This window comes from Aplysia californica, unplaced genomic scaffold, assembly GCF_000002075.1.
Source record: "Aplysia californica isolate F4 #8 unplaced genomic scaffold, AplCal3.0 scaffold00552, whole genome shotgun sequence".
Classification (NCBI taxonomy): domain Eukaryota; kingdom Metazoa; phylum Mollusca; class Gastropoda; order Aplysiida; family Aplysiidae; genus Aplysia; species Aplysia californica.
This window is the reverse complement of record NW_004797822.1, coordinates 437,383-448,945: the sequence shown is the minus strand read 5'-3', so window position 1 is coordinate 448,945 and position 11,563 is coordinate 437,383. Positions and strand designations below refer to the sequence as shown.

General features: G+C 40.0%; 1 protein-coding gene across 1 annotated transcript in view; it reads right to left on the bottom strand.

Moving 5' to 3' along the window:
- Nucleotides 1-10,196, bottom strand: part of LOC101853487 (5-hydroxytryptamine receptor 2A-like) — a 39,996-nt gene extending 29,800 nt beyond the window's left edge. Inside the window, exon 1 of the mRNA XM_005106719.3 lies at nt 9,590-10,196. The gene's annotated coding sequence lies outside the window, so the exon portion shown is untranslated. The remainder of the gene's footprint in view (nt 1-9,589) is intronic.
- Between the last annotated feature and the right edge of the window lie 1,367 nt (nt 10,197-11,563).

Below are 11,563 nucleotides of genomic sequence, written 5' to 3'. Positions count from 1 at the left end.
ATCTTTCTATCCACACACACATCTATCTATACACACACACACACACACACACACACACACACACACACACACACACACACACACACACTCTAAAACCCTCACATTTTTTGGTTATGTCGTTTCGAAAACGACACGTCCTGTATTTAAGATTGAGGCCATAGTAGCAGCTTAAAAAGGGTAAGCTATACAAACGGCACACGTTTTGTGTGCTTCATAGCCAATTATTCTAGAAGGAAACTGTAAAGTAGAAAAAAAGGATACGTTTCTCGTCACATTTGACATATTGTACACGGCATTGCGCCATTTGATCAACCTCTGAAAGAGATAACTTTGTTAGTCCTTGAAACTTTATTACAACATATGTAGTGCATAGTAATTTCCTACAAAGTGTGTAGACCTTGGCTCTGTCCCTTCCTCTCTATATGGTCCGACTGTCCCACCGACAACCGTGAGTGACCGATTATGTAAGCCCCAGCACTAGATCCTCGTGTACCGCACGAAATGCTCCGCACTAGACTCCCGCGCCCCAAGAAAATCTTGATAACTGGGATGAAAAGTGGCCAAGTATCCACAACAGGTGCGACCGTAAAATCCTTTGAGAGTTGTGGTATCTTTAATACAGATTAAGATAACATATTATGTCGGTACTTATAAAAAGACAGAAACTCATCATGACTTAGAAGAGATTTACAGCTTAGGAAAAAGTAGGAAAATGCTAAAAAGATTCCTCAGTATTGCATAATGTAGTTTAGACAATTGTGAGAGGCCCCAAAGTGAACGCCAAATCGTAGCAACCTGTTTTCGGAGTAGAATCGATTAAATGTACTATAATCTTGATTAACAGGAAAACCGCTGAGAGCATGGTAGAGTGAGGTACATCATATTACTCGAAACAGTGTGGTTTCAACATGATATTTTAAGGTTTGAAATGTTCTTTAAATATCTACAAATAACATGTCACGTCCGATCTAGTAAGGGAGGTTACTTCCAACAGGGCACAGCAACCAAAGTGAGAAGGTTCAGACATTTTACTGAAATGTTTTGGAGAAATATTAACAAAGCGTCTGGAAAAATCCAAATAAGCCATTTGAAATCACAGAAAAAACCTGGACTGTTACAAAATCTCGCTTACACGTAACACCCCTCGCGCAACACTAGCTCTAACTAACTTTTCAGGCAATCTGCTCCTCAGTTTCGATCTTTACAAATTGCCAAAGAAAATGTCTTTTCTCGTATACACGCACGCATGCTTTTGGTGTGTGTGTGTAGTTTTTGTTTTAGAGCCGCCTTGTCTCTTACGACAAGAAAGCATCAAACCGGTTAGAACCTGACAACATGCATGTTAGCCGTTGTAAATCTCTGCTTTCATTTTATGCGAATTCAAAGAGATTTAAGATCGCACCCTTAATTGCATATTGAGCTGAGCTACAGGAAAGGTGTCAGATGAAACGTTGACAAGAAACAATGAGGATGATGCATCTCACAGGCTGCCGTTACGTGATATTGAGTGCGTGTCTAATTCCCTTTTGAAAGAGGGCAAATCATATTATGTCTGCATAGAAATATGTGATTATGAAGCTGAACGAAAGGCCGACGAAATAAACAATTTACATCAGTGTGGGATGGCTTCTGCACGAAGGAAAGAAAACAGCTAAAACCAAGCACAGATAATTTCATTTAGATGATATGAATAGTGCAAGGCAATGTGTTGCTTCTCTCTACTCACAACACTAATCTTATTTGTAAGTTGCCTTTGTATACCAAACATTTCATAGGGAATGCAGGTATCCGTAGTTTTGTTTGCTATACTGTTCCTGACCAACACATCTTGCATTTCAAGAGTCCTGTAATTTAAAAAAAAATTGCTTTGAGGGAATATTGAGATGAAATCGGTTGGACATTCAGGATTTCAAAGCAGTTCGCCGTTTTGTTTGTTTGTTTGTTTGTTTGTTTTGCTTTTGCTTTTAAGTTTGCATTTTCAAAGTAAAATGTATTTGTGGAGAATTATAGCCTAAAGATAGTAATGTAATAATTTCGCTCTCCTGCAGTTCTGAAAAGGGCGAACCGATATATACTGCACTTTGACATTTGCACATGATTACTCACACTCCGCTCAAAAACCTAGAAGTATCTGAAAGACAGCGTTAAGAAGAAGCCAAGGAGTAGCAGTAGAAAGGCTGCTGAAAGAGTCAGGAGCCCAGAGGAGGGGGCAAAGGGAGGGGGGAGGGGGCAGAAACTGGAGATGAAAGAAGGCGACAGAACATGGCAAGAGATAAGGAAAGGAGGTGAAAGGAGAACGTTTTGAGAAGAAAATTTTCGTCACTGTCAGGTTTCGAACACGGGACCTATGGAATGAGAGATCAGCACCGTAACCTCTAGACAACGAGAGCCCCTCTGAACCTTGCACGTTGAAAGCCGCGTTAGGTGCATCTTGTGCGAGTACATAGTCCAAGGCAGTGGCCTGCAAAGACCCTGAAAGGTGTTACTTATGTTGCAATCTAAGTCATGACGAGGAAGTCTTAACGCTTAACGTCTGTTAGGCTAACCACTAGCACTGATGTCTTTTAACAAGTCTTATGCTCTCTCAGTAACCACTGTAACCACATCATTATGAAGAAGGTGGGAACGATCGATGCTATTGGTCATGTGGGTTTATCAAAGTGAACTCAATTCTTTTCTCAAGAGAAATTGAATAACGAAGTAAAATAAAAGAAGTACAATAAAATAGGAAACAAAATAACTTTCATACGTCACGATTTTTATGCAAGACATGAATCTATCACAATGCCAAAGTAATAGTGTGCACAGAACTAGGGTATTAAAATCATTTTGATATCTGAAACCGAAACCTGACAACAATTTTACAGTCACACCCCCTGAATTTTAATTTGACCTTCTCTTGTCAAGACATCAATTTCAAGTTTTATCAAGGCATAAATAAAATTTTGGCATGCTTTCAGCATTCTTGATTTTTAAATCATTCCATTTCCATATATTCTCTGCCGCGAAGGCAGTTTAAAATAACAAAAGCAAGTGAAACGAGGAAGAAAAAAAGCCCTGCCATCTGATGTAACAATGTATGGCGTGGCTTTCATTTCTACGTGAAAGATAATAATATCCTGTTGCATTGTGACCTTAGAAGAATCAATGACTGTGGCTGCAGCCTATTGTCAATTTTCAATGAAGCTCCTTTCGACACACTTTTCAAATTTTTAACAAATTTCTACTTCTAGTTTGGGATATCATTGTTTCTTTAAAACAACAAAAAACAAACAAACAGGGTCAACATTTTACATGTGTTGCATCTATACATCAAACAAGAAAACAAACGTTTTGTTCGATTAAATTAAAACTTCAACAGTCGTGGCCTTGATAAATCAAAACCTTCAAGGTTTTTCTGTGACGTTCAGTGAAAAATGTCAACCCCACCCGAGATCGTTGTTATAATCTTCTTACTCTTCTCATAAAACTCTTACAGTCAATCATCACATACTAAGCTTCAACCTTAACACACCGTCGCCCCCTCCCTCTGTCTATCATAGACAGAACTTTAACAGGAATTTAGCCATTTAATTTTAGGACACTTGCTGCGCCTTTTACAAATTAGCCCAAAGAATAGGCGCCTAGAGTCATGCTTCTGTGTGTGAACATTAATTGTATTCTGTTTTCATACACGAAGTCTTGCGGTTGCTACATTGGTAATTTTTACTTTTGTTCTTGTATTTCGTGTTGCAAGGGGCCAGTTATCAGGATTCTTACTTTTTTGTTACTTGAAAACAAATAATGATGATGATGATGATGATGATGATGATGATGATGATGATGATGATGATGATGACTATAAGGACAACCCATGCCCTCCTACTTTTTTCTGCTTTTTCCTCTGCGCAAAATCAGAGACTGCTTTCTTTTCTATGTCAGTAGTGTTTGCATTGCACAGACATATCGTGCTTCTGACCCGTCAATTTACTTTTATTGCCTCTTAGTGCCAGCTGTTGGGCGGGGCACAGCTTCGACCGACCAGCATTGATGGTGACATTGTTTTTATGTAGTGTTTTTGCGTCTAGACGTATTTCTATTATTTCGTGTTCCTCTGATTTTCTATCGGTATGTAAATGTTGAATCGTGTCAGGGGCTGTTTTACTGTCGGTGTGTCTGTCTCGGGCGGGGAATCATTAAACTAAAAGCACTGTGCAATTTTAAAAAGTTGCTGTTAACTCCATAAGGGCGAAGCGGACACATAATAACATGTCTGATCTGCAGCAGGCCCAAGGCAGTTTGTAGCACATTTCGAACCATTGTACACAAATCAGAAATACGAATTTTCGTTTCCTATAGTGAGCAGGTTGTTTCCTGCCTTTTTAAATTTAAGATAGAAATAACAGAACAGAAAAGCTGCATGAATATCCAAGCTGCTTCCTGTTTAAAGTGCCCCGAAACAGCGCTCGTGCAAGCCTTATTGAATGTTCAGAATGCACACCCTCAAGATGTCAATAATTAATTTTTCGACAACTTAACAGGAATTAAAATGTTATTATATTTTGTTTTACCGATTTGCTTCTGGTTCAGTAATGCAAACCGTATTTTATTCAGAATGATTTGTTTAAGCTGCTTAAATGCAAACTGGCAAGTTGACATCAGTTATTATTTATTTACATCGGATCTTACATGATACCAAAGCAATACTCTTTTGGCGATCAATTTCGATTGGAATTAAGACCTTGTTGTAAGGCTATCTCATGAATATGATAAATTTCTCTTAATGTGTAGCACAAAAAATACTTTGTTGTCCGCAACCTCTGAGTTCATTGACCGTCCACACAGAAGGTTAGACAATCTTTTTTCCCCCAGTCATATGAAAAACTTTCCATTGGAGGTTTATTTTTTCTTCTAGATTTAGAGAAAATTACGAACATGAAAGAACGAGAAAAAAACTGACGCTGTCGATACGCACACAGTTGTCATGTCTCTCTTTTTTTTTAAGGGTCTCCCCCCCCCCCCCCGGCTCCCTAAAGGGGTAAGGAGAAATAGCTCATTTAATCGGCTAAAAGGGTTCTAAAAGGTTGTATGTGGTCAACCCAACGCTTCTACGGCTGTAAATGCGAAATAATTATCAAAGATAGTGAAAATAATCTAGAAGCAACAGAAATGTGGTTTCTCGTGGAAACTTGAGAATTTCGAGGATAGAAGAGAATTCCAATGAGGAAACAATAAAAGTTACCAAGGAAGGCTCTCGGACTTGCAACCGTAAGGTTGTGGGTCTGAATCCCGTCAGGGACCCGACCTTACGCGTATTTTCCTCACTTCACACATGTGGGAATGGGTACTCGTCTCTCGATAGTGCAAGATTTTGTCAGTTTGTTAGTGGTTGAGTGCGAGCAATCCACAGCCTGCGCTGTGTGCTTTCCTGGAAACTAAGAATGTTCCTGAGTATTTTGCTGTCTGCTGGGGTAACAATGGTTGTTACACGCATAGAGCATGCTGGACAGCATGCATATGCGCTATATACCGTCAATTTATTATTATTATTATTATTATTATTATTATTATTATTATTATTGATATTACTTAGGAGAGCATGTAGGAAGCTACAACATGTTTTCTGGGATACTCGGCTCACATAAGTACTTTAAGCATCCTGCACGCACTGGAAAGACAGAAGGCAAACGAGGCAGGTGTAGACCTTGAGAACAGTATTTGGAAAACCTGAATAGATGGGTGACGGGGCAACACCAGGACAATGTGGGATTTTTTTTACTACTCGAGAGCAGAAATATGGAGAACCATGATCGCCGGTGTTTGTTTCAGATCTGGCACTTTATACTAATGAATCGGCTTTCATTTTTATGGTAAGAAAGCTCAAGTCTAATTGAAAACATTTTTAAAAAAAATAGCACCAATGAAATAGCCTGAATTAAGAGATCAAAATAACGCATTTTTGCGGGTTTTTATCTGCACGTTTGTTTGCAAACAGAGTGCTTAGCTGGGTTTACCCCAAGATACAGAGGAAGACGTTGCATCATATCATTATGTATTATGTACCCATTTTATGTCACATGCATCTTTAATCCCGAATTCTACTCGCATTTTGGCATCAGTCGAGAGATAGAATAGGCATTCCGGGTAGGGTCATTTTAACTACTTACATACCGTCAGGTATATAAGGCAGAAAGCAGTCGACGTCATTGTTGTCTATCCCTAACCACTTCCTCTAGCTTTGACACATCAAGGCCCTGGGTGATTATCTCATCCCTGATCGTACTCCTACAACTGCCAGTTGGTCTGCCTCTTCTTTTTGTCTATTTGATATCCAGTACCATGTCTGATAGGGCATTCTTGTCTCTGACGTTCTCAGAAACACGTACCAAATATTTCCATAACTCATTTTTACGGTCGTTTTGATATCTTATTTATTCCATTTTCTTTATAAAATTCTGCGTATACATGTTGTTTGATAGCTTTTTAATTTTCGTTGAATGGCTTTATTTGTTTTACTTATCTTTGAAAACTGACATGTAATAGTGATAATACCGGGAAACTCGTTCTTCGCTGGCAACCCAAAAATAGGGGTCACATTTCGCCTTACTGAGATGTGTCCATGAATTAGACAAGCCAGAACTAGATCTGTCCCGAGCACAAAAATTCTGTATTTTACCCGAGAGATGATCACACTTGGTGTCAGTATCTTAGAACTAATTGTGATTTGATTTGTATTGGGCACGTTTTCATTTTTGGTTATTATTTTTTGTTTGTTTAGTTGCTATTATATCTTGTTCCAGGATCAACCAAATGGTATTCTCTTTGGGTCAAATTTCGAGATGCAGGGTTATTAAAAAGCAACAAAAGGGCAACACGGAAACAGGAATTCTTGTTGAATGAGGTAACAGGCATGAGGTTTTAATTCAAACGAGTTTCCATTTTGGTCGAAAACTAAAGCGTTCGTGGCTGGAGTTATCACATCTATGGCATACAAACCAAAAATGTCCACGTTTCTCAAACCAGATTCAGATTATCTAATTTTGTAGACAACACCATGGGCGTAAAAGGCTTCTGTGGTGGTAGATTTTGTTATATTGAAGTAGTGGGTAACAAATTACATGATTGTTTGTGGTGTGACGTGGCTTTATTCAGCCGTTTTTGTGCCGTCTGCTATTTTAAGATCTGTGATAATTTACGTTCATCATTCTTAAAAATAACCGAATCCGTACATTTCGGTGTTCGTGGTCTATTGAAAACAGCTTCAAGGCGCTCCCTTAGAGTTACAAAGTTCTTTCTGACAATTTTGGCTTTTTTGAGTTACTAAGACCATGAGGTCAGAAATCAAATTATAGTGTTCTAACTGCTCTATTAAAAGCGTTAGACTTTTTAAAGTCGTGACCAAGATATTCAAAGAATGGCTTTCGAAAAAGCTTTACATGTTGTGTAACTCAAAATTTTTCACTTCAAATTTGTCAAAGCCAGATACTGAGCAGATAAAAGTTTTTAATTCTAAGGTAGCGAAGGTCTGAGTTGGAGCCATACTTGCGCCAACTGGGTAAACGTTTTAAAGTATTCTACAAACCTGCACATTAAGACTAAAAGTGCACTTGCATTAGGTATGTTTTGCTCCATTTATCCAAAAAGCAACTGATCATTCCTTCTACAAATAGCAAAACCCTTTTCGTAGGACAAGTAGCCTTTTTCAGTTGCACTTTTTTTCAGTCTGCATTCCACCACCGCAATCACCAGCAGTGTCAATGCGACCGGGAAACCCCACTTTTTCTCTCTCCTTATCTTTTTTTCTTTTTCACTGCGGAAACTCTAGTTCAGTTAGACCACGTTTTCTGTCTCCTGCCAAAACACCACCTCACGCCCCCCCTCCACCACTCCCTCTCTCACCCATCTCTCTCTCTCTTTCTCTCTCTATATCTATCTCTCTCTCTCTCTCTCTCTCTCTCTCTCTCTCTCTCTGTGTCTGTTTATCTCTCTCGGTCTCTGTTTCTGTCTCTCTATCTCTCTCTTTCTCTCTCACTCTCACACTCTCTCTCTTTCACTCTCTTTCTCTCCATCCTCTCATGCTCTTTACTTCATTCCTTCTCTCTCTCACTCTCTTTCTTTTATGCTGTTTCTCTCTCTCTCTCTCTCTCTCTCTCTCTCTCTCTCTCTCTCTCTCTCTCTCTCTCTCTCTCTCTCTCTCCCCCCCCCCGTCTCTCTCGGTAAGCACGTAAATAGAGCACGCAAGATATCGTTTTCCTTCCTGAAATTTCTTCAGTAAAATGCAAATAGCGGTAAAAGTATAAATCCAAGGTGCACTACACCCCAAAGCTTTTTATTTCAATGTCTCTGTCTTCTCAAGTCCCCCTACCCCTCCCCCTACCTCTGGTTCTCTCTCACTCCCCCAGTCTTTTTCCCCATCTCTCCCTCGTATTCTTACATTCTCTCTCTTTCTTCTTCTTCTTCTTCTTCTTCTTCTTCTTCTTCTTCTTCTTCTTCTTCTTCTTCTTCTTCTTCTTCTTCTTCTTCTTCTTCTTCCTGCCTACCTACTTTTCTGTCAGTTTTGGAGCATCTCCCATTTGCAGAGTTAGTAATAGCTTTAGATAGTTTTGTTTTCATTTTTCGATCTTCTCCTTAAAAATTGTTTTAAACTTTCATGCTTTTCATTATATTATTAGGAGTTGATATATATTTCACAAAATTAGGAACTCAGTAGTCAGAGAAATGGTGGGCACAAATGATGTCAAGCATCACATCCAACACCAAAGAATCAAATGGTTCGGGCATATCATGCGATTACCAACACACCGTCCAGCACAACGTGCCTACATCACGACCGAGAAAGACCTGGATAGATGGAGTCAGGGAAACACAAACAACTCACGGCATCCCCTGACCCAAGCTCTCCGGCTGGCGACAGAGAGACGTCTCTTTATTCCCGCGACACCCAAAAGGGTAAAAGCGGCGGATAAAAGTAAAAGTAAAATAAAGATGTATGGAATTAATTGTATACTTTGTGGGAACCTTCATGTGCATCCAAGTTTTGTCTTGTAATGTCGTTCCTCGACTCATTTTCTTGTGTGTCTGTGAGCACTGGTCTCAAAAGTTAATTTTCAGTATGTTTATCTATTTAACGTGTCTGTACGCTTTCCTTTACGGTACTCTTGAACGGCAAAAATGTCCAGTAGCTTCCATCTCCGTTTTAATACACAATGGCCACTTTACATGCAAAAAGGGGGAAAACCTATACGCATATTCGAATTTGAAGGACTCAATAAGAAAAAAAGTGTATAAAGTGTTGTTGTTGTTTTTAAAAAAATCCCAAATCCTGTCTATTTTCACGTCCTTACAGGAAAGAATTAAGTTATACGGCTTTTATGCAAGAATATTTCGAAAATAACAAAATACTTTTCTGTTTCCCTGACAAATTCACATACATATTTAACTAGTTCAAGGCCTTCGCGGATTTCCGCAATGTTTTGCTCTTCATTCTAAAAAAAATCCCCTTAAAATCAATCTCAATCTAGGAACTCCTTGTGTGCATTGACAATGCTAGACAGAACTGTGTGAGCATATTGACCCAGAGAACATACAAAGGATAGATAACGATGCTCACGTGTTTGCCACAGAGAATGATGACCAAGCGTCTGCAGAATGTTTACCCATGAAAGTTTTCTTCAAGACCAGATGTCTGGAGCACGTCGCCAGACACGAGTCACGTGATTACAGCAGCCGTACAAGTGATCACCGGACGCTGCTTATTTCTCTGTTCCTCTCGCGTCTCATTTCATCCAGGGAGGGAAAACACACTTCAATTAGGACCTGTAAAAAATAGACAGAAACCAGGAAGCCCTGAACTTCTGCTGGATCTACGTAATGGCACCTTATCGAATAGAGTAAAGAGTAAGCATACAAGAGATAAAAATCAAGAGAAAAATGACCTAGAGACCCAGAAAACCAGTTTTTTAAAGAGCACGGCCATGTTCTATTTTGTAAGGATTCTCTCTTTGGTCTATCGAAGAGAACAGCGAAACGTGCCATAACTGTTATAGGCCTGTGCACTTTCAAGTCATCATGGAGCAAAGCGACCTCGGCGGTTGTGTAGTGTACAAGGAAAAAGTCAAGAAAAATTATCTCCTAACAGTTTTTAACATTTCCAATCAATTTTTGTGTGTGATTTCATTGGCTAGCAAGAAAGACAAAATGGTTTTGTAAACAAATAGAAATAAAATATAAAAAAACATGTCTTCTTGACCCACTAAAGTAAAGTTGTTCCTGCATCCGATCCGGGCTTTGGGGATTGCCTTGTTAGTGAGACAATTTCCTGGGCCTTCGGCATATTGTGGTAGGGTGGCCAGTCCCTTTCCACGCCGCCTTTACTTCCCCAACTCGAAGTGAAATACCCATCACTGCTGGGTGGGCAAGAGGGGGCGCAAAAAACCCGTGTCCGAACCGAAGCTTGAACCCGGACTTTCCGCTTCGGGGACGAGCGCTTGGACCCACCACCCCATCCATATTATATTATATAGTGTTTTAGACAATTTAAACTCTAACCACGATGCCATATACCACGTCGTTACTTTCGTAATCGATACACAAGAAACACTGCATCCCCTCCCACCTCCCATTCCAGCATCATTTCGTCTTCCTTATGAAATATGATAACCTGCATTCTTTTCCATCCCCGGAAAAAAGCAACAAAGTAAAATCTTTTATAGTCAAAACAAGCAAAGAACAAAATAATATATAAATCTAAACAGGAGTAGACAGCGTCACAAAAACCAATTTCCCTTGATCCAGATACAACTTACAAGATTTTCGATTTTGAATTTTAAAATGCGTTAATGTCAAGGATAGGTGCGCAAAACTAATTATTTTGTTGGCTGCGGATACCGATATTTACGACCCACATAGCTGCTGGTCAAATGAAATTTATCATGACGCGATTTAGCCACGCTCCTTTGTTAATCGCATAAATGGGATCTGTTGATTTGGGCCTGGGGCATGTTGAGTGCGCTTCTATCGCCCCCCCCCTCTCTCTCTCTCTCTCTCTCTCTCTCTCTCTCTCTCTCTCTCACTCACTCACTCACTCACACACACACACACACACACACACACACACACACACACACACACACACACACACACACACACACACACACTCTCAAGTACTAACTATTCTGTAAGGGGCTTTCCATGTCTAGAGGTTACGGTGTTCGCCTCTCATTCAAAGGTCCCGGGTTCGAATGCGGTAGCGACTGAAAACGTTTCTTCTCTAAAATTGTCTCCATTCACCTCATTTCCTGCTCTCTAGCAGTGTTCTGTCATCTGCTTTCGTCTCCACTTTCTGCTCCCACCCTCTCACCTCCTTTGCCCCCTCCTCTGGGCTCCTGGCTCTTTCTGCAGCCTTTCTACTGCTTCTCCTTGACTCCTTCTTACTGTTGTCTTTTAGCCACACCCCTGATCTTCTGGTAGGAAAGATCTACACCTAACCTTCTCGGACAAGGGCGAAAAATCTGGAAAGTCTGCAAGTTGCGCACGTTAAAGATTCCTTGGTGGTCTAAAATCGTTCAGAGTAGGCTTCGGCCGC